The sequence below is a fragment of the Varroa destructor genome, unplaced genomic scaffold (assembly GCF_002443255.2).
Source record: "Varroa destructor unplaced genomic scaffold, Vdes_3.0 BEIS01000001.1, whole genome shotgun sequence".
Classification (NCBI taxonomy): domain Eukaryota; kingdom Metazoa; phylum Arthropoda; class Arachnida; order Mesostigmata; family Varroidae; genus Varroa; species Varroa destructor.
In genome coordinates, this window is record NW_019211454.1 from 43,000,553 (window position 1) to 43,023,354 (window position 22,802).

Consider the following 22,802-nt stretch of genomic DNA (forward strand, 5'->3'; position numbering starts at 1 on the left):
TAGCGTTTGAACCTTGTCCTACGTGCATCTTTCTGGCTCGAAGGATAACAGATTCGCGCAGCCGCTTACAATATGTTCAGTGATACATCTGTTAGATAGTAAGTTGAATCGCAACATGCCTCGGGAAAACAAAGCAGACGGCGAGTTCTTCACATGAGGTTCTGGTATTATATATCCTCACCCCTAGTTAACTCAGGGTAAATCATCACTCGTCTACACATGCGTCTAACAACTTCGATCCAAGAAATACTGAAAGCATAATTTATTAGCTCTGGCTGCCCTATATATTTAGCTTCGGCCTAGAATTCCTGTCACCGCCTGTGTTATGAGCCTATCCGATACTTAACACAATGTTTTATCATGCTGCAAGGCGATGAGTTTATGTAAATGAAGTCAACCGAAGACCGTGCGAAATTAAGATAAACGAATCCCAAAATGTTTATGGGTAAGAGTGACTCATAATGAACTAGTATCAGGAACTTTTTTTTACAATTTTAACAAAATAACGGTGGCGCTGAAGTGCACGATCAGCGAAGGCTTGCACTAAGTTAATTTAGGTTAGCTAAATGATAAAGCCGTGCTTTAAGAAATTTAAAACTACAGAGACCTGCATACGATGTATGGGACCTTATAACCGACAACAGATGTTAATCACTCAAACTCATTCACGTTTGCCAGAGCAAATATTGACCAAACGTATCGGACCCGTCTACTGGACCTATTTGTTTAACAGAAAAGCCTATCCCAATCGTGTTAACTTTGCGTTGCAGGGCCTTGCCTTCATGCTCTGTGTTCACGTCATACATACGACTCGCTCACAGTTATTATGTACACTCAACGACTCTAGTGTTTCGGTGATAGAGCAGAAATAGTGTTGATATTCCCGTCAACTAACGATCCAGTTTGAAATATTGAAAATATAACAGATAATAGTAGCAGGTTGCTAAACACTTGGCTTTAACTATTGGCTTGATCACTGCCACCGAACAGCTGTTAGATGCTATGGCATTAGGCATCTCATTAATCTGTGATGCAATACGATGCGCGGCCACCCCATACGTTCTCGAACTTCGACGCCCTCCGCCTCTGCCTTTACTCCGTAACCCAACCCTAAATCAATGTTCTGCTAAAATAATTCTCACACATAATGCATTAAGGAAATACGGACTCTGACGGTCTGGAGAAGAAAAGAGGACCCGGAGCCGATGGGTGCTGGGGTCAAAGGAGTAAGGTTCTGCTAGAAAAAGTGGCGTATAAATTAGCCCAGCTACTATCTTTCCTTCTTGGTCATAATCAACCGCGAGACATAGGTAGACGTATGCCGTTGTCTGAACCGTCCACACACATTAGCATGCCGGCTCATATATGCACTCTTGCCGCAAGTACGACCGCAGACGCATGACCTGACGAAGGAACACCTTGTCGAGCTATTATAAACTTTGCTATTTTTCACGGAAAACATTTAATGGCAGTCTATCTACGGACTATTCAGACGCTTTACGACTTCGAGCTTTTCGACACACATCGAAAGTCTATGCTTGTATTTGTAGCATATAGACTCTGTTCGCGAATAGTATCTATAATTTTTTGTTAGCAGCTTTACTCGGGTGATGGAAAGCACATCCCTTCGAAGACCTGTGAAACGGCAAGCGAACAATATAGTACGCAATCATTTAGAAAGATGATTTCGATAGTAAATGTCCCAGTCGATGACCCTTCAAACGTTTAACACATGGCTACTCTGGCGAAAGCATGTATGTTGAGACTTGCATTTGATTCACAAAAGCATGCCTAATACAGACTAACGGTAGGTACAAAGTATCGTTCGTTATACAAACGAACAACTACTGTGAATTTTCAGTAGGGGTCTGCATTAACGTTGTAATCAGCGGTCAGGTACGTTCACAAGAAGTACTACGAGTCGACATCGATGCGAAACGGGAAAGAATGAGTGAATGATGATCTCTGAGTACGCGTTCCTTGAATGATGGACGTAACCAGAGCCTTACAGCTTTCACGAGATAGTATTATGCAGGGCACAGTTGCCATGTACGGAAGTGTGGATCTGTCTCTCATGAAACAATAACATAAGAATATGTATGCATTTTGATGGACACCTAAATATTTTGGAGGGCCTGCTAGGCACCTGCTTACATTGCAACAGCGTTGATCGTATACAATACTGATTAGGATTTGTGTAATTGGATCAACAGCGATTATAGAGAAATTCTAGCAATCACTTTTGACGTTAATGGTGATTCACTTCCGTCTGTTACTTTTTCTTTACTATTTAGAAATCTTCCTAGATTAGAAGAGGCTGCGGCTAAGCGTAAGCGTGTTAACCAGTGTGTACAGGAAATCTAAGCTCGATAACTTTAATATCAGCTAACTTACGTGAATGCTGTCAGCTGCGCAAGGTCTCATTTGCAATCTAGAAGAGGTCACGACGTATAGGTGCAAGACAATATTTCCATGACATGCGAGAGTGTCACGAATTAACCTGTTTATTTGGGTGAAGATATTTTTACTTCGTCTTCGATTCAATAGAAGTTAGCGTGGTACCCGAAGAACTGAAGATTGCCTGAAAAAACGTTACAATCATAAGTCGTCTTGTAGAATAACGCGTTTTGCAAAACTAGTGGATCAGCCAAGTGCAGACCCGTTGCAATAAGCTGCCTCTTTTCCGTGATGCATAAAAGCCTTCCTTCTTTCTGTAGTAAAGAGCACGTCCATAGCAACGTATGAATCCGTCTGAACAGGAAGGTGTCCGCAACTTAAACGAATAGAAATTTTTATGTGCAATTTTCGTCGTCGCAAGCTAGGTTTGCGCGTCAAATTTTAACTCATTGCAAAATTCAACGTTTGAAACTTGTCTTAAGTTCGCGCCTAACATAGTCCGCTAATTAGCTTACGTCGAGTACAATTGCCCTTTCCTATTGTTTCTCGTACTATAATAACACTTTAGATTTTCAGGCAAGCACTAGTGACGCAAACACCCTAACGATATTGCGCCCAGATTCCGATGTTCGGTTCGTGAAATTACTTTTGTTAATATAGATTTCAAGTTTGTCGTTTGGTGTTTTTCCACAAATACGTTCTGTATTGAGGTTACACAATATTGTATTGAATAGTGGACACCAACAACCGGAAGATGAACACGTTACGCAACCCATAATTTCAAAATGCTAAATTTCATAAATCTGCTCACAAGCAACATTCGAAAATAACTTTGGCAAAAAAATAGTCTTTCGTAGAAGGTTTTTTAACCGCGCACGGCCGCATCCGTATATTTCTAACGATCCCGGTAACCGCATGCGCTGGTGAAGCGGTTGTACAGTATACTGTAAGAAACGATCACCTCCGACCATGGAAAGTGCCGTCTCGCACCTGAAACGGAACTCTGAAACGGCCTAGTAAATAAAATAATTAGCTGGCTGAAATTCAACGTCAACATGTAAAAGGGACTGAGGTTTTTTAATTCGCATTTATTTATAGATCCGCTACAGAACTAATGGCTTATTTCTTCTAAAAAAAAAACCTGCGAAGATGACTACCGTGTAAACAAACTAGTATTAAGTTATAAGAATAGTCGATTTTATTGACGTTAAAATAAGCTTAAACAAAATAAAAGGCAGCTAACGATTTTCTTCGTTTTAGATCGGGCCATATGATAGACATAGCCAGGAATTATCGCGTGCACTAATAGGTACACATTGGGAAAATAACTACACCCAATGAGCCAATTCGGATTTGATTTTTGAGTTTTCAATTATAATTAGTGGCCACGCAGTTGTTAATGGCACAGGCAATGCAATACAGGTCTGGCAAGAGTGTAATTATTATTGCAGTTAAAGTGGTTGGAAAGAGAAATGCTTAAAAGCGAACTTGTTGACAATACTTGCCAGCGTTGAAATAAATTCGTACAATGGCGGAAAAGGACCCTTTACGCTTCCTTCTCCTGTGCCGCCTTCTCATTCACAAAGTTAGTTAATACTATATCGAAGTTAATACTGCGTCATTATACGCAGAACTGTGTTAAGATGGAGTGATCCTAAAAGTATACATTAAATACCGCAAGGATCTCTTTGGAAGCCTGAAACCTAACTTCGTTAGCGAATTTTCAAAACCCTTGCAATATCTCTGTAGATTTACCTGTGATAGTTTATAATACTTGAATCGCATATCTAGATTTAAGTTATTATGCTTTTTTGACGTAATTTCAACTTGATATAGCTGCATCTCGTCATGAATAACAAAGTTGGCAGAGGTCGGACCGATGATCATTATCAGTTACAGAATGTTTATAATAATTTCGTTTTGAGCATTGCTTACAAACCTTTGAATTGATCCAGGGCTGAAGGATGAAGGCGCCCATATTAAGGTCAATGGATTCTACTAATGTTCGAAGTTTGACCGCATTCTAGGCTAAAGCCTTCAAATATGTCCCAATTAAATATGTGTTTACATTTCTAACACATATGGAAATGATGACTTTTTTTAAGCTTAATGAGAAACGAATAAGAAACAATTTCAGTAACGTAACATAAATGTATGTAGATGGAGATCAGCTCACTGCAGTGTAAGATTGAACTCTATCAATAATGAACAGCTGTAATGTGTCGCTATGGGCCGCCGCCTGTGTATATCTTACAATTGTCGACATACATTTTGGCACAACTTCCAACTTGTTATTCATAGGTACGGACCAGAATCTTTTGAAGGATATCGCATACAGGTAATGAACTCAAGTAGAAACGGTCCGCCTTCATGTAAAACAGCCAGAGTAAAGTCTACAATTGTTTTCGTTAAATACTGCAAAAAATAATCAAAGTTCCTTTAAAAACATTATTACTCACATTGAGCTGATTCGCAATGATCACGAAATATAGGTCCGCGCGCCTTACTAACGTTTCGAATTTAAGGGGTATTTTTCTCTAATCAGAAATAGCGAATTTTCGTCCGTGCCCCTTTGCGGTGCGCAAACCGGCCACGTTGAAGGAAAAAACACTTATTCTTGGCTTTAACATGTTTTAAGATCGTAATTAATTGTAGAATCAAATGAACTCAGGCTGCTATACTACACGTGTAGCAAGAGAAGTAAAAATTAAAAAAAGAAGCTATAATCTATTAATTGAAGTAAATTTGGAGTCTTATTTGTAAATCGTTTTTATTTTGTCTGCTTGATGGAACTTTTAGAGCCACATAAGTTGGGCGCAAGACGAATAAGTTCGATGCCAGAGTCACTGTGAGAGCCTTATATATTTTATTGCACGACCGCCTTAGGTATGGTGATATAATTAGTGCTTAATGTAGGTTCCTCACTGGTGTGCCTTGATAATAGGAGAATACATGAGAAAGATGAAACGCTCTCCGCTTTTTTGTTTGAGGATTACTTACCTTTCTTGTAAATACATCATAAGCGAATATGTGGAATCATGAGGAGTAGAATCTATATCGAGACCAGCTTCAATTTTTATCGCTTTCAGTGTGCCCATCTAACCTCTAACAATATTAATACAATCACAATAAGAATCATAACTTGTTCTCTACTCAATATGTTCCGGGTGGCGTGTTTGCATGTCAACCTCACATATCATCTCCATCCTTCCTACTTTTTCCTTTTCCGGTTTCTTCTTAACCATTTTTCAAAGATCTCTGAGAATAATGCTCCTTTGTGAAGAGTCCATTCCCTGTCTACCTAAAACGTATGTATATACGTAATCTACGAACACTGATATATAGAATTCGTAATACTAGTTCCCACTAGCTGCTTGCAGACAAACCTAAACTAATATGTCGTAACACATCCAGTCAGCAATGATTCGTGAGAGAGTAACAGGACCTACATAGGCTGACTCACATCGAGTCATTCCCCTAAAAACTAACGCTTCGTCCCACCATTTTCCCTAACTTTGCCTACGCGTCCGCCTAAACCTCTATACCCGTTGCCCCTGTTAGCGTTGGGCTTCTACCACGTGACGAAAAATGAGCATGCACACTGGAGGGGGGTGACGGGCACGACAAGAAGGCCGTACGATGAACTAGTGTGAGTGGTTGTGCGGCAAAAACCTGGGCAGGCCTGAAAACGAAAGCAGCCTAGTAATGTAGGTTGTGGAGTTATGTGGATTTAATGCCCAGAGGAAAGAAAAGGGCAAACTCCTTCCGAGCTAGTTTGTTTATACTCCGAAATGAATGGTGTCAGGGGTGGTAGAACTACTGAGTAGCGGTAGTAGTAAAAGAACTAAAACCACGTGAAGCAGCAAACGCTGTAATAGAAAACTGCTATCTTGGTGCTTTGCTGTTTCCCTTCGTCTGCTCGGTGGGGACCCAATGTGCGACCATTTCTTGTTCAAATGAACTCTTCTTATGAAGAACTCCGCTTGCTCTGGGAGTTCACCACAGCCATCGGATGTGGCCCGTAGGGTATGCGCTCCACCACATCAGCAGTCACACCCATGAATACCGAGTCTGCAAGTGCGAGGCCAGTACAAGAAAGCGAGAAACGAGTTCTACTTGAACACGATTGCGCGAGCGGTGGGGCTAAACGGACAATACGTACCTAGCGTTTGGGCTGTTAGCTTTCTTTATGGGAAGGCAACAGTTAGCTTTCCTTTGAACAGTAACAGCTGAGTGTTAGATTTAGGTAGTATTCTTCGGCAGGAGGTTGGCAGTCGTTAGTGCGCTTCTTTGATAAAAATGTTAGTTCTGTTTTCGGGTAGCCATTTCTAATGGACAAAGTTGCACTACGAGGCTAGGCCTAATGTAAATTATGTATTTATTATAGTGAGCATCGGTTGTTAGTAGCTTGCGATTTGTTTTTAGCATTATAGTGAATTGTAAAAATTGCAGGCTTCCTATTATGGGTTATTCTTTTACTAAACGCTAGATCGTTTTGACCAAAATCAACTTGGCGATTGGACTAGAATGTACTTAATATGAGCCCCCTATAAAGCTACATTAAATTCTTCATTTAGAAAATGGAGATTTCTAGCTATGTCAGTTAGTCGATAATGAGCGAACCAGTCGTAATAATGATTGTATATATGGCAGACCTTCAGAATACTAGCGAACAACATTTCTGGGAAGCTGAGTTTAGTTATGAGTAGTCATAAACTATAAAGAACGAAAAATCACCTGCACACAAACACTCACTACAAGTACCTCGGAACAATTTACCTGTACCTGTAAACGTACCTTGAGAAATAAAAAAAAAACTTGAATACAAATTTAAAAAGTGTTTGCCTCTTATTGAGTTTTACTTGAAATTTATAATAAAATATATAATCATACACTTCTTTACAACTATTGCTCTCAATGTAGTAAAAATAACCATTGAATCTGAATGCAGTTGAGAATTGACCATAGTCTGTAAGCTTCGTGTACACATAATTTTACGTACATTCTAGTTATGCTAGGTTCTATAGGGACTATATCGCTTAAAGTCGTTGTGTATGGAGGAGATGTTCAACATAAAGGAGACTATATCCCAGCCAACAAAAATTCTTGTCCGATTTGAGAAAAAAGTGGACATCACTTCAATCGAGCCAATGTACACTTCACTTTCAGCTATTGTTGTAAGCGTATACTTAAATGCAAAGCCCTAGCCTGACAATAACAGCCCACAACCCAGCGGAACCATCACGTCCTCGAAGAGTAGCAAGGACGGAAGCTCAGGGCGTTGTTTGGTTGCTTTTTTTTTCATTCTGGCTAGAAGAAAAGAAAGTTTCCTGCTCAAGTGAAACTCAAGGCTTTATGGCAATATATCTATCGTAGACGGGAGTGAGTAAAGCCGTTCTATTCTTCGCTTCATCGTAGACGAAACGCTGGCTAAGGTCGGGGCGGTGGGGATGGGGAGCGTAGTGAACGAAACGCACGGAGGGACCGTGCCGGCGTAAGCGGTAAGGGGTTGTGCGCCCGAATAGAGAGGAATATCCATCAAGGGGATTTGGCCGAAGAAACTGGAAGAACGGAACGAGAAGTAGTCTTGCTCGACGCCGGTCGACAACTTGATCCACTGACGACCGATCTGCACCCGTTCGACGGTGGGGCAGCGGGACTGCTGCCGGTGCCAGCCGAATGCCACGCCTGCGATCCGCCGCTACAGTGAGTAGCTACCACCGATAACCCCGAATGTGTGCAATCCATATATATATATATATATATATATATATATATATATATATATATATATATATATATAAGTCCTTGCGCTCACTGGCACATCACAGCTACACCGCCGATCTCGTGTGTCTTGTCCAGGGCCACTGGGCCCCGTGTTATCCATCCTGTCCCATCTCGCCCCGTCTAGCATAGCTGGTTACCATCCCACGCTCATTCTATCCTTCTTTCCATAGACCCACTAGTTCCACTGTTGCGCCCCCCTATGTCTTGCCACCAACTGGTAGTTTCGGCAGGTCTACGCCCGTCTATCTGCAAATACGTCGTAGGCAACGTCAAACTAGGGAGGCCAACTCTGTACTCTCATGACCACTTTTTTGGTCATTGCTTTCTTCTAGCCTCTATCTTCACTCTTCCAATTGCAAGCATTTCTCGTACCAAGTTTAGACGCATATCAAGTGTTTAGCTTAGTGTCAATGTGGTATAAACGAGTCGTTATCGTTCTCGTTGTTGTTGTGATGGTTGTTTTTAGAGCAGACGATACGCGAGCGCCGTCACAATATTCGGCGCATTTAGCGGCGTCGGTGTCTATGAAATTCGCTTATGTCGATATGTCGTTTGCTCATCAGAAATTCGATATGCGCATCTAGATGTAAAGCTCCGTACGTCGTGGAGGAGGGTCGGCATGATAGGTTCAAAATATATTCACTCTGAAATTGTCGGAAGGCTTTCTGTGTCTCTTAGTTCTCATTGTTGTGAGTGATTGAACCACATTGCAGGAAGTTGTTGCTTGACTTCGTCACACTTTGGCCCGACCATTTGTCATGGACAGAGTAGTTAGTATCGACAGCTAAACAACGTATCGGAGCTTGAGGGAGGCAACGTGATACTACTAGAGTCTTGCTTTTTCTTAAAAGAAAAAGCAAAAGAAACACTGATATACTTTTAATGCTGAAGCATGAAAGTATAGGCAACGAACCGATTGATTAGTATTGAAGTATATTTAGATACAGCAGTAAACGAAAACTACAAACGATAAGGTTTCTGGAAACACGCAGAACCCGTCGCAGCGAAAATTTGCTTGCCTCTTAGATAAGTCTCGCCCGTTACTTCGCAAACACAGCACATACAAAATGTTTTTCCCTTCCTGTAACGTATAAACTCTGCAGGAGGCATGGGATTGTTTTGATATGAAAAAGGAAGAGTCATATTCGCCATTCATTGAGGCCACGCTCTTGACTAGGAGAGAACAGGCAGCCTTGTCTCATTAAAGACTGTACGAGTTAACTCCAAATTGGAGATCGTGCCTTGTGGGAAAGGCTCGTAATCAATTACTTTCTGCCAATTGCACCACCAGCGCTACGGAAACGGGCGTGCCTTTTACACTGACACAATAAAATATTCCTGGAACTCACAATTCTACGGGTACCGGTGGCCCATAAGCTTCTGAAAGCAGTAACTCGTACCTTTGTCCTTGACATTTAGTAATCTTCGAGTAAACATGTCATCTTGAGACTATTATAGTGAAAAAATATGTCCGTAAGAAGCTTTTAAATTAAAAGCAACCATTTAAAAATGGCTATTACATATAAAACATTGAATAGACTATTCTACATTAACCCAGAAAGCCAATTGTACATGACTGCAGTAGATATGTAAAACGAGATCGAGTTTAGCAATGGCAGACGAGTAAGCGAAACCGTAATCAACTGTCATTCGTTCAGAAGTCATTCGTTATAAATGCAACTTCTCTTAATGAATCAAGACAGAGAGCTTATAAGTATCACATTAACTTACCCATACGTGCGAAATCCTCGATACATGCAACTTACAGATTTAAATGTGATAAACCGCGTCGCACGTTTCCTGTGTTGCTGCTTCGGCAGCATACAAACGATCCAAATACAAAAAAACGCACTCTAAGTGGAAGTTATACGTAACGATAATTGGCGGACATACGTATCGATCTTCGCACCAGACCAGAGCACTTGAGGCAAGGCTTTTCAACGGCCTAAAACGTTCGAGCATATCGTACGCACAAGTACATCCTAAGCATTTGTGTCGATAACGTGAGCCAATAGACCTGCACGTCTTGTTACCATGACATGTTATTTTACCAATATAACATGTGCCACTTTCTGATGCTTGTCGGTAAGAGTTTGTTAAAGCACGTTTACTTGGGCCTCACTTTAGGTCCTCAATATAGCGTTCCTAATACTTGATTTCGCCTTGCTAATTAAGTTGATGTAAAACTTTTATATAAAGCAGTCGTAAGATGGTGAAGACCCTTAGTAGATATCTTGGAAAACGGATGCCAATTTTTTATTATAAAATTATTATTGGTTATTAATGATTCTAACAAAACGTACACATATATTAAATTAGCATTAATATTGCTATGTAACGCATTATTATTTCCAAACACGTTTACGTCATGCTAACAATGCCTAGCTATGAATCTATCTTAAAATCTATTCGGATTAGGCCTATTCGTTCCAGATGCCTTTGACTATAATTTCGAGATAATGGGATAATATTATTATCAGGATATTATTTCTCGGTAGGAGAAGTTTAATTTTTGTTAAAATTTTATTTTTTAGAATTCGCTGCTTCGAATGTTAGCTTGAAAAACTATTTGTCGTTATAGAATGCTTTCAGTATTAACCTCCCCGATTTACGTTTTCTTTTTATTTAATCTGAGAAACTAATAAATAAATGAGTGAATTAAAACTACACAAGGTTTCTCAGTCCAGGCCAATATTCAAGACGTATGAACGTGACTGTACCGTTATTGAGAATTAGCCTTACGTTGTTACCTCGTCTGAATCCGCAGAAAAGTCGTATAATACATAACAGTAGATTCTATGTTCTAGTGAATCTGAACCTGACCCGCACTCTGTTCCAACAACAGCTATTATTATTATTATTATTATTATTATTATTATTATGATTATTATTATTATTATTATTATTATTACGAATGTATACGAGCAGACGCAGCAAGTGGCAGTGTGTTATACACAAATCGCAATTACTTTGAAGAAGATATGCATGTACATCCAACACGTATCCCTGCATACAAGTGTTAACATTGATCATGACCAATCCCAGAAGCTCTGCTGTGTTTCTAATACCGGCTTTTCCTCGATTTCGTTAAACAATAATACCTAGAAGACCACGCAATGGCTACCGCAATCTACTACTAGAAATATCGGATATGATCTCAGGGCAGAGCTAAAGGGCAAATTAAATCAAAGAAAAGGCCATCTTCTTCCAAAGAAAATTTTTTTTGCTTAAAAATGCCCCGTCAGTTCAAACATTTAATAGTGAAGTGGTGAAACGAGGTAGCACCATGCATCGGAGGAAGGCAAACCCTCTTTGTCCCTTCGACCCTGTAGACTCACGAAAGAGATTAGATGAGAACAGATACAAAAGCCTGCTTTACGGAAGATGCCTATTAGATGAACGTTAACATGTCAGATGCTCGTGGCTAGCTCAGAAAGATGAGGCGGCCAAGGAAAACGCAAGTCAAGCATGAGGAGCACGGGGGCTGGAGGCTTCCCGATGAGTAGGTCCTGTGTGCATATGTGCACGTGTGTATCTGACCATGTGTAGGAGTGTGCGGGGGACAAGGCGGAGAGCAAGACAGGCGCATTTTCTTTAAGAGCTAAGCTATGGGGAAACAATAATGAGCTTTTGATCCATCCCAACGAGACAGCGAAAACGTTTTTGCGTTGAACATTCTAGCAGCCTCTAGTCCTTCTGTTCTTTGTACATGAACCGCTTCTTGTTCTTTAATGCGGCCACCACGCCACTGCCGGGTTTTCCCTAAGACCCGCTACTCGTAATGAGAACTGTGTCTAATACGTTTCTATAACACAGGCGAATGTGACTGGTTACCTAATACCATCGACCTGGTTGATGTATACCATGAAGATAGGCCGGGTAGTGGCGCGCACCACTGGCGTAGAATATAAGGCTAAGAAGCCAGACTCACACGATCCGCACTCGCCCATTTCCTTATGCGAGGCAAGCGAAAAGTATCAGACAAGTCGACAGCAGCCCGAGATGGTCCACTGACAGTTACAGGGCAAAAAAGGACCAAAGAAAACCTTCACTGGCCCCAAGGTTGCTAGTAGTAATGGTGGTCGCGTCTGCTGTCGTAGTGCCGTCCGTAACAGAAACGAGATGGGGTAACCGTTTATTTTTATGTCGTACGACGGCCTGTTATATGTGTCTTTTTCTGGCGATATCCTCATTCCTCGCGACACGGCTTCTTCGATACCAGGATACCTCCTTCAGGGCAATTTAACTAGACACAATCAGCTTGCCTTGTTATCACCGCTTAAAGCGATTTTATTTTCGCTTCGTTCTACACAAGCAATTTGTCTTTTTTCCTAAGAAGCGGATAACTACCAACATGTGCACAAACAAAGAACAATCTAGCAGAACGAACCGATATTTAATATACTATGGGAACCGTATTGAAACCTTGTTAATGAAGGGCTATGTGACGAAAGAGAAAAACTTGCCATATGCGGTCGTTTAGTATTACGAAGAGATCACTATCCTGATGGGACGAGAAAATGGAGGTGAACCGGGAAGAGTGAGCGGAAAAGCACGCAATGGATTGGTAGAATATCTTCCTGATCCTGAAACACGACGAAGGAAGACGAATATAAAACGAAGATAGAGCTAAGGTAGAGGAAAAAAATTGTCAGGCAAGCTTTGAATCCTCGCCTCGGCCAAACCTACGGTTCTCACTCTGTTTTTCTCTGTTACTGGCGATCTGCTATGATTTAACTGATTGTATCTAAGCGGAACTCGGATTCCTTGACGGACTTCGTACAAGCACATTGTCGACGGAGTGACAAATCAGATGGTCGTAAGGTGATGAAGTGGCCCTATATATCCAATTAATTTTTCCGTTTGTAATGTAACGAGAACAATTGCTACTATGTTTAGCGAATTTGTCACCCATTTTCAGCCATTTCGAAATGGTTTAATTTTCTAATAGTTCGATAGGTTTGAAGAGGGCAACTTACTTTTGCCTGGCGTTAGTTCAGTCACATATGTCTCGCAAAGCAACGCGTATTTTATCACGATTGATGGTCAACTTGCAGGTAACTATAAGTAAAGCCCTGGGCATGTATTGCTTTATCTGTTCAAACTAAACTTTAAAATCTATTCGAATCTCAGTACTGGTTCGCCTGTAATATGCAAAGTACAATATATGGTTAGCGTATTTTCATATCATCGTCAATAGATCTAATATTCCTTGAATATTTCAATATCTTACGTTTTATGTTTAAGGAACTATAGAAGCTTCTTTCTGCGGAGCTTGTCTACAGCGTCTATTCATTAGCGTCAATTGTAATGCTTTCAGTTGTAACTCAGTGATAACTTCTGGTGGTATGCTCTGCGGCAATATTTCTATAGTTGGTAACTAAATAAGTGTATAATTATAACGAGTGCATTTGATCGTCAAATAACATTTAGACCCGTTCTAACATTTTCTGATGAACTAAAACGACAAGTTACCCCAGTGATAATTGGACAGTGAAAATGAATATATGCCCGGTACGCACCTCAACAACAGACTCCAACTGAGAGCCTAAATTATTTAGCCATCTAGTGATAATAGGCGGCTTTTAGCAGCATGTCAATAATGTCGCTTGAGATGATGAGAAAACAAGGGACCAAGAAGAGAGCGGCTTTAATCGTAGTTATCTTCGTCAGGGCAGAGTACAGCTTCACGATGATCGTGGCCAAAACGTAAGGCGAATAGAAGGTACTCAAACAAACCCCGCAGACTTACTCGTAGGAAATGTGTGTTAACAAAAGCATAGCTCACACGTCGTAATTTAATGAATGGAGGAAACTTTCTCTTCTCGGAGGGCTTTTTGACATTGCCAAGAAGTCCGCGGCGCAAATTCGTAATCTCTTCTATACATATATACACGCATTATATACATATATACCTATCTTTGGAGTGCGAGCTCAGCACAAAACTTCGTGACCCAAATACAAGCATAATCATGGTTTTGTGGGTCAAAACGGGGGCTTTCCAATGGTGGCAGCTCTTGCGTCGCACCACACAAGGAAGTAAAATAGAGAAGCAATAACCAAAACGATTACCTAACAACACAATATGCGTTTCTGGTTAAATAACGAAACTTGAAATTAGCCCACCCGTTTGTGAAAGGCAGTTATTACAACGATTGAGTCGCTACCCGTAACCTGGGTCTTTGACTATTTTGGTTTACTTGTGAAACCAATTAATTTTAAGCTAATTCAATATAGAAATCTAGTTGCTGAAAAATGCGCTAATACATTATGTAACTTAATGCACAAACGTTAGATAGCCTTGACTGCTTGAACGAGCCAGTTATAAAGCGATGCTGTCTCTTCATTCTTTGGGCTCTGTCGTTCAGCTACTTGTTTCTCGATTCCCACTTTTTTGCTTTGCTTAGAAGCAGGATGTCGTGACGTGTTCAACGGCAAGGCTAAATGGCCCAATGACGTGATGAAGCTTCCCCCTTTATTCCAATCGAGGGTAAATGAGTGAACTTACGCCTAAAATAGACAACTAACTGTAGAATTTCTAAACCTTCTATCGAAGTTTCTCTCCTGCCCAACTCTGTCGGATCGCCACGAGCGCCATTATGGCCACGACGTCGTGTATGGGGACAACTGCAGCTGCTATCGAATGAAGTGATCGCTGGCGCTGGTTTGCCTGTCTGTACTGGGACGCCGGTGGTTCCTCTCGTACTGCTTCTGCTCGCACTGCTCGAGTACTACTACCCCACCCTTTTTGCACACGAGATTCGCTTCCTCTTCTTCGTTAAACAATTGAGCGGAGTTGTTAGCAATTCATTAAAGAGCGAGTAAAACGAATGAAGTAGGGGGAACTTAGCGAAATCAATGTCGCACAATATGATTCTTTCCTTTTTATCTGTGCTTTTTTACGTTGTACTTCGGAGTTCGTTGCAATATTGGGATTGCCTGTAATCTATCTTTATCAAATATCAGCTATGACTGACGGAGAGTCGACGATTGTTCCATGTTGATTATCTACACGGATACGTATTAGATAAAGACACAGGGTCAGTAGCTAAAATGAATTAGTCAATTTACCCAACTTCAACTTTAATTAGAAGTGTACTGATTGAACCAGAGGTGAAACGAGGCACCGAATCCTATACTGAGAGAAGGTTAAAATGCCCTGCTTGACTTCTATAGTAAACCGCTTGAAGTTCGATATCTGCTTTTCGAAGATACGTCTGGAAAGGGAGTTATTTTTTTACGTGTAACACTCAACTCGTTGGCTTAGTCACGAAGTAAGATTTGTCTCAGCGAATGTTTAAGATATCTACGGGCGCGTATATCGGATAACTTGTCTACCTGCTGTCACCAATTCAGAAGCGAATCTTGTTGAAAATGCCGATGCTGATAGACTAAATAATTGGTTTATTATATATTATATTATTAAATAAAGTGTTGCTTTTATTCGTCAAGTGGATATTTTAAATAACTACTGGTGTTTCTAAATCTAAAAATACCATCCTTCGCATTGATATATACGATATTTCACTGGTACCTAGGTATTTTGCTTTAAAGCTGTTAGCATAACTACGTATTATTTACCATGTGAGGCAAGCAAGCGTGGTTAGCAGTATAAATAACAGTTCTAACTAATTACCGAATCACTCTCTTCTCGATACACTTGGGTCATTTGTAACAAAGAAACTTATGATCCAAGTCAAGTACGCCTTTTTGGCAGAAATCGAAAATGAAGACTTTTTATTTTTGACTCAACCCCTATTCTGCCGATGCGGACTTTTACGTATGAAAGATTATGTACTATAAAATGTTCTACGATTCTTCGGGCCATCTTTGTACATTGAAAACGATATCCTTCAGTGTTATATTGTGCGGCCACATAACAGAGGACCGTGAGTTGATTTGGGATAGAGCAGAGACTTTAAATGTCGGAGGCGGATCGGCTTCCCTTAAGGCCTACAAGTAGCACTATCGGCCCGTCGTTGCTGCTCAGGTGGATGCTTCAAACCTAGATATGCATTTACCTAACTTTTAAACCTAAGACCCTAATATTATAACGCTAATCTGAAATGCGCAAGGATTCGGGTTGAACAGCGGAGAATAAATGGAGTTGTAAGTTCCACGCAGAAGTTCGTATAACGAGCGAGTAGTAGTGCACTGGTTGCGTACCTTTTCATGCTATCCAGAGAAAATCGAAATGGACGTTAGCTTCAATACGAAACGCTTTTTTAAGATCTTTTTTCTGAAGCATCGAAGGAAAAGAGAGCTAAAATTATCTATCAATTTTATTTCAAGAGTACTCTGAAGCTTAACTACGCATTACGTTCAAGCACAGAGTTTTCTACGGCTACAAACAGAATTGCACCGCGCCCGCGAACAGAAGGTCTGAGCATGAACCTGAAATTCGGACCGCTTCAATGGCACATTGAAACTCCATGCCCATACACTCCTGGCCCCCTATTACTGCAAATCGCTCTATGTCTCAGCATATTAGCGGCCTTACGCGAAAATAGAGCAGCGTTTTTGTTTGAGGTGATTCGCACTTGATCGAGATCGCTTTCTTTATCGTCTTCGCCTCGTTTTCGTTTCCCTATGGTCCATTCTCTCATTTCTTGCCTTCGTCCGTGCCATTACACTGTTGTGCCCCTACGACTAGTAAAAGTACTGCTACTAGGCTTGCCGAATGGTGTGCAGGTCCGCCTGCTCCTCTATCCCTTGGTCTACTCTTGCCCTGTCTTTCAATTTAAAATTGCCCGCGGGTCTCTACTGAGAACCATCAACGTCACTGTCTCTTGCCACCATCTGTCGTGGACTTATCCCCCTTGAGAGCTCTCTACTACAACGTAGTAGCAGCAGCTGACTGGTCCCGCAGGCGCTACGAGTTGTAAAGCTATAACTGTTTTCCGTGTCCTCATCACCAGTAGAAAAATCATAACCAGCTGGGAACAACTGCAGCAGTGGCAACAGCAGCAACAGTGTAAATTTATATAAATTGTTGCAGGTTCAAAGGCCGTAATGACCTTTTTTGGTTCATTCTTTACAGAGTATGGCCGAAATAGATAAATATTGATTCGCCGAAGTCAAACGGTTTTTCAACAATCCCGTCAATAAATAGATTGAGACGTTGGCGTCTTTTTTTTGACCATGTAATCGGGACGCAACAACGGATGGATATATTTATATAAATCGTACATAATCGACCTTTTTTTTTCTGAACTTTGGTCATGACGTAGTTCAAAATCGACTACACGTTGCGGGATCATCATATTAAATTTGAAGTATGTTTAGTATTTGAATTGATGAAACATCTTGTTGCTGCACCGTTAGATTATACTGGCGATCAGGCGGAAGAACAATGTTAATGGTATGGGTTAATTACTTTCAAGAGTACTCATATGCTAAAGTTCCACGAATTAAATGCTGAATTTTTACCAATGCTTCTGGATATTTTCGATTAAAAATTTCCTCATTCGTTCCTCGAAGTTTAAGGCCTCATAATGCCTAAAACACGAAAATATCTGACAAGAATTTACGTGTTCATCTTCTAGAATTGCTGGACTATTTTTATTGTAATGGGAATAATTGTAATTATCTTCGACTTACGTAACTTGTTCGTGACTTGTCAAGGAGTACGTTAATCCTTGACACAATAGTTACAAACGATGATGGGGGTGATCTTTCTCTACATAGTTAGTTGTAAGTAAGCCTGGTGTCAACTGTTTCGTGCGGAAGTTACTCAAACTAAGTTAGAAAATACTCAAAAAGGTTCGTTAGAATCTAATATATCTGAAGTTATTATCCATATTACTAACATAGTCCTGTCGTCTTAGTAAAAGTTTGTGGCGTTGCTATAAAAGCTAGAGGGCGCAGAATCTTACGAATCGATCAAATTAGGCGTGTTACATAATTTTGGTCTTTCAGTATTTAAAAAGAGAGTTAGGTTAAGTAAAGTTTCTCAAGTGAAATCCTTAATCATTAAAAGTGAGAGATTTTATATGTCCTGATTTGTTCAGTTTTCTTAATCCCTCCATCTGCTCCCATTTCAGCGAATGCTCTACACTGGTAGATTCAAATACCTTAAAGGTTCGTACTAGCGTACGACCTGGGGACGAATCGCCTTCCGCTAAAGCTTGCAGATGCTATTCTCGGCGTGCTTGTACGAACTCATTTAAAAAAATTAGCCCTGAATAGTATTAATTTTCTACATTCTTTTTTATAATGAAAAACCTTTGAGTACGTAACGTGAACTCAAAGAATGGGCTTCACTGTGGTTTTACGGCAAAACTCATCCGACAACGAGCTGGTCAATTACATACTAATAAAGCCCGTTATAAAGTTTTAATGTTAGAATATGGTGAAAATTATTAGGCCATTGCTGATGTAGGTATTTCAAACCTAAGTATGCGTCTTCCGAATTTTTATACCTAATAGCCTGATATCGTATATTTTGAGTATGGCAAAAGACATGTAGCATTGATCTGAAACGTACAAATATCGAGTTGAATGGCAGTAAATAAGCATGGTTGTGAAGCAGCAGCTTGTATAGCTAGATGGTAATGCACTCGTTACCTGCATTTTCCGTGCTATTCAGAGAAGATATAAATAATCGCCTTTTCTAGCACGGAAGGCCCTCTTTTTCGCCAAATATTTCGACTTCTCCAGCCAGACAGCTTTCATACACACCTGTGGCTAGCTACTTCCGGCAATTGAAAATGCTATTTCTATGTCGCTTTTATGAGGAAGACTGGTCATTAATAAATAAGGCTAAATCGTTTCAATATGATTAAGTAGAACCAGTTGTCTTGTTCGGCCTCTTTTCACAAGGTCATAAACTATGCCGAGTAAGCTTATACGAAAAGCTTATGCGCTCCTTAAGCAATCCTTGTCGCACCGATCATCGGGCGGAGTCGCTTTCTCGTTATTGAAAATCGTCACATTGCATCAGCCTGTACGATTAAGTTTTACAATACATTAAAGAGAAAAAAGCAAATTGCGATGAGCTAAATACGAGTCCAGGGCATAATTCACGACAATAATAGGTATATTAACACGCACCCAATCCAAATAATATGCTTCTCTACCCTATAATCGACCGTGATTGCGTGTATGTTCGGAATCACCGTCGCCGCCGTCGTCGTCGTCGTCGTGCTTCGTTGTCAAATGAACTTCACTAGGATTGTCGCGCCTGCGCATCAAGCAGCTAGGGCAGGCGAGCTTTTAGTTTGGTTCCAATACAGAATCCATCTTTTTAGCCTGAGGAGGATATCTATGTGTCGTGATATCTCACTCACTTACTATCAACCCGGTTGAGACAAGCCAGCCAGTCATGGCCCGCTTTCTCGTAGCCATCTCTTTGCCTAGATACCGCCGTCGGGCAGTCACCCGCTTCGTCCCTAACAGGGTCCAGGCCCGATACTCTGCCCCCTACCGACAAGCATAGTCTGTGTCAACGGGATTGTCCATTCGTGATAGGGAATGGTAAATGGAGGATAGAGGTCTGATAGAGTGATAGCCAGCCTTCACTGTTGCCTGCAGCTGCTGCCCGCCACTCAAGACGTGACCGGAAACGCAACGCAGTCCTTTACCCTGCACTTCCGCCAAGAACTTCGCAAGCAACGCCGCTTTGATCGACAGAGCTTACGGCCGACAAGGGTCGGGTACACAGGAACCCATAGCCTCTGCTGACGCTATCGGCACCGCCAACGACGCTCCGTCCTGCCTCAGTCTCATCCATAGGTCTCGTCTTTACCAATCAAACTTTACTGAAATTCCAGCTCCGCTCTTGCCAGATTCGGTGCTCAACAGATGCCTTAGTCGAAGAATTTACAGGAATGTACGGTAGAGCTGTCAAACTGTATGTGGTATTATAGTTGTGAGAAGTTACGTTCTTTCTGTCAAATTATGTTTGAGAAAAGGATAAAGAGGTAACGTGATCTGGAATTACCTTCATTATGTGACGTTTAGCCTCCTCTAAGACACCATTTAGGTTTTTTTTATTCTAGTACAATCAAATAGTTCGTACGCTAACATTCGTTTGGGCAGGTAAAAAAAGCAGATGAGGCAGCGGACTTTTGCTAAAACGCACTTATATCCGTGTCTATATATTATATCGATATATCACGCAAACTTTATGTTCTACAACGTAGAGAGGAAGCTGTTGGAATTGTTTATTATTATTTATATCTTAAGATAGAATTAATGTTTGCTCTAGAGTATGTTTTGAGTTGACCTTTTACAAGCTTGAGAAGAAATAGGTATCAATATTTTTCAAATAACTTCTGTCAAAAATGGTTGAGACTAATCAGACAAGTAAACAGTATCAAATGAATTGGACTTTTACGTAAAACAGCTGGGTCGAGTTATATGCATATCGCAGACATCAGTCCTTATGCCTTTTTACAATTCGATTTCACTGAAAAATCAAGAATAGAATAAATAGAGAATTTTATTGCATTTAGAATAAATATTTAATTATGTATAGAACACAGTGTCGTCTAAATGACCCGCTAAATTTATGAGAAAACGTCCCTTTGTCCTCCATAGAAGATTTGCTCGTTAAATAAATTCAACAAGCACGTTAGGCTATCGTATGCGTTAACAGCAGAAATAGTTAGCTACGGTAGATAGGCGTAGTAACAGGCGTTATGAATGTCCTGGTTCTTTCTGGGTTTTGCAGTGAGTGTTAGCTACGAAACATCAAATGGATAGACTGCTCTGATATGGGATATTTAAAGTTTTTGCTATTACGCTTACCTGAGTTGATAGGCGGTAGGCTTATCAGCGTACTCGCGTATGGTTAAAGGGCACATAGTCATTGAATAGAGCTTCTATACGGTCAGGTATTCATAGTGTGTAGCTATATGTCACTGATAACCTGGACACGTTCGACTGAACATAAGGTCCCCACTTTGTGATTTTGAATGTTAGAGGACTACTGATATAAGGCAACATCGTCTTAATTACGCTAAAGGACGTAGGGTATATGCACAGATATAAATATCATTGCCGCACTTATTGGACAATTACCATTATCGCTTCCATAGCAGTCTCATTGTCGAGTAATCGCTCCTTGAACGTTAACGTTGTGTTTCTACCCTCCTCCTAGGATAATACGAGAATCGTTATTGTTTCTGAGTAAGATCTTTTAAAATATTCGAATACTACAGATAGACACTTGAGATACGTTAGTCGCTCGCGGCTTACATTTTGTGAACAGTCCACATAATAAGCTCAACTGTTTTAATATGCTTGTTTAATATTTGTACAAATTCTAAACCTATCACGTAATTTACGCGGATACGACCCAGCCAATAAGCACAGATACAAACCGTGGTCGCTGATATGAGTGCGTCTATGGCGACTTCTTCCAAGTAAAAAATCAGCTGAACGATTATGTGTGGTTAGCTGGATCTACTCGAACAGAAAATAATGACTTTAGATGACCAGCGAAAAAAACCAGTGATTTCAATACACCTAGCTGATTGCCCTGTAATAGTATCCCGAAAACTAAAAATGAAAAAGCATAGATTTATACAGCATCGTCAGCATAGGTACAGTACGATATCTCCACCATTTACCCAATATTTCTTAACTAACTATATATATTAGTTAAATACTATATATATATATATATATATATATATATATATATATATATATATATATATATATATGAGAGGCTTCGAGCTAAAGGTTGAGCAGCTAGGCCTCTAGAGTATAAGGTCTGGTGGCAATGGCGGCGTGGCTAGCCATATGTACATCCTGTGGGTGTGCACGTTACGGTTCCATGGGTGGCGTAGAGTGCCACTGTCCATGTTCGAACAGGCCTTTTTCTCTTCTAGCACCGATACAACCGACGTAATTGGTCACCGCGCCGATGGCGTAACAACACCTGCCGCACTTTTTTGTACGATTATTCTATACAAATGCCAAAACATGCATATACGTACTTGAGATTTAGCCATTCCATACCTTGTGACAGGTTCATATCTGGTCGAAATGAATGCATACATGCACAAATGCCATGTGCGTCGTCAGCTGATATATTAAATTTGATGGTCACAAATGATTCGTTCTCGAAGGCGGCGGCGATTGACTCTAACTGGTGCAGTGCCGGCCGCTCGCTCTTCTCGTCGAAACTGGCGCACAATACACCCTCTGTTTGGAACATCGTCGAACTGTAGTGCTCTTGTGCATGTTTGTACGTTCATCGTCGTCGATACGTGCTTTGTGTGTATGCGTGTGTCTGCATGTGTATGGTAATGCTGTTGTCCCTTCCCAGATCAGGTCGCCTGCTGGACTAGACAGACTTACTGGTTGTCCCTTCTGCTCTGCTCGTTACGGGCGATGTCTGATCCTGACTGTCTGAGTAAGCGCAGCCGGTTTCGTCGGGTCAGGGCGACTATGCTTGTTCGTTATTCAGCTGATATCGAAATCGAAGGTTGGCTAGTTCGAGGTGCGCCGCGCAGCAGGAGTATAAGGTAATTGAGGGGTCGCAAAGTCAAAGTGGGGTCAGACAGCAGCACCGCACCATACTATCGAATATTGTGCTCCGGGGAGTCTGCAGCCGCCGTCGGCTGATGCTGCTGCGCAGCTTCTGTAATATGGCCTCCTCCCTAAAA

At 40.9% G+C, this 22,802-nt stretch overlaps 1 long non-coding RNA gene across 1 annotated transcript; it reads right to left on the bottom strand.

Moving 5' to 3' along the window:
* Positions 1–10,260: 10,260 nt before the first annotated feature.
* LOC147758671 (uncharacterized) lies at positions 10,261–22,299 on the bottom strand. Its single transcript, XR_015328050.1, has 5 exons — positions 22,153–22,299; positions 21,510–21,687; positions 21,208–21,282; positions 13,164–13,328; positions 10,261–12,770 (listed from the first exon to the last, which is right to left on the bottom strand). It is a non-coding gene; the product is annotated as an uncharacterized LOC147758671 (long non-coding RNA).
* Between the last annotated feature and the right edge of the window lie 503 nt (positions 22,300–22,802).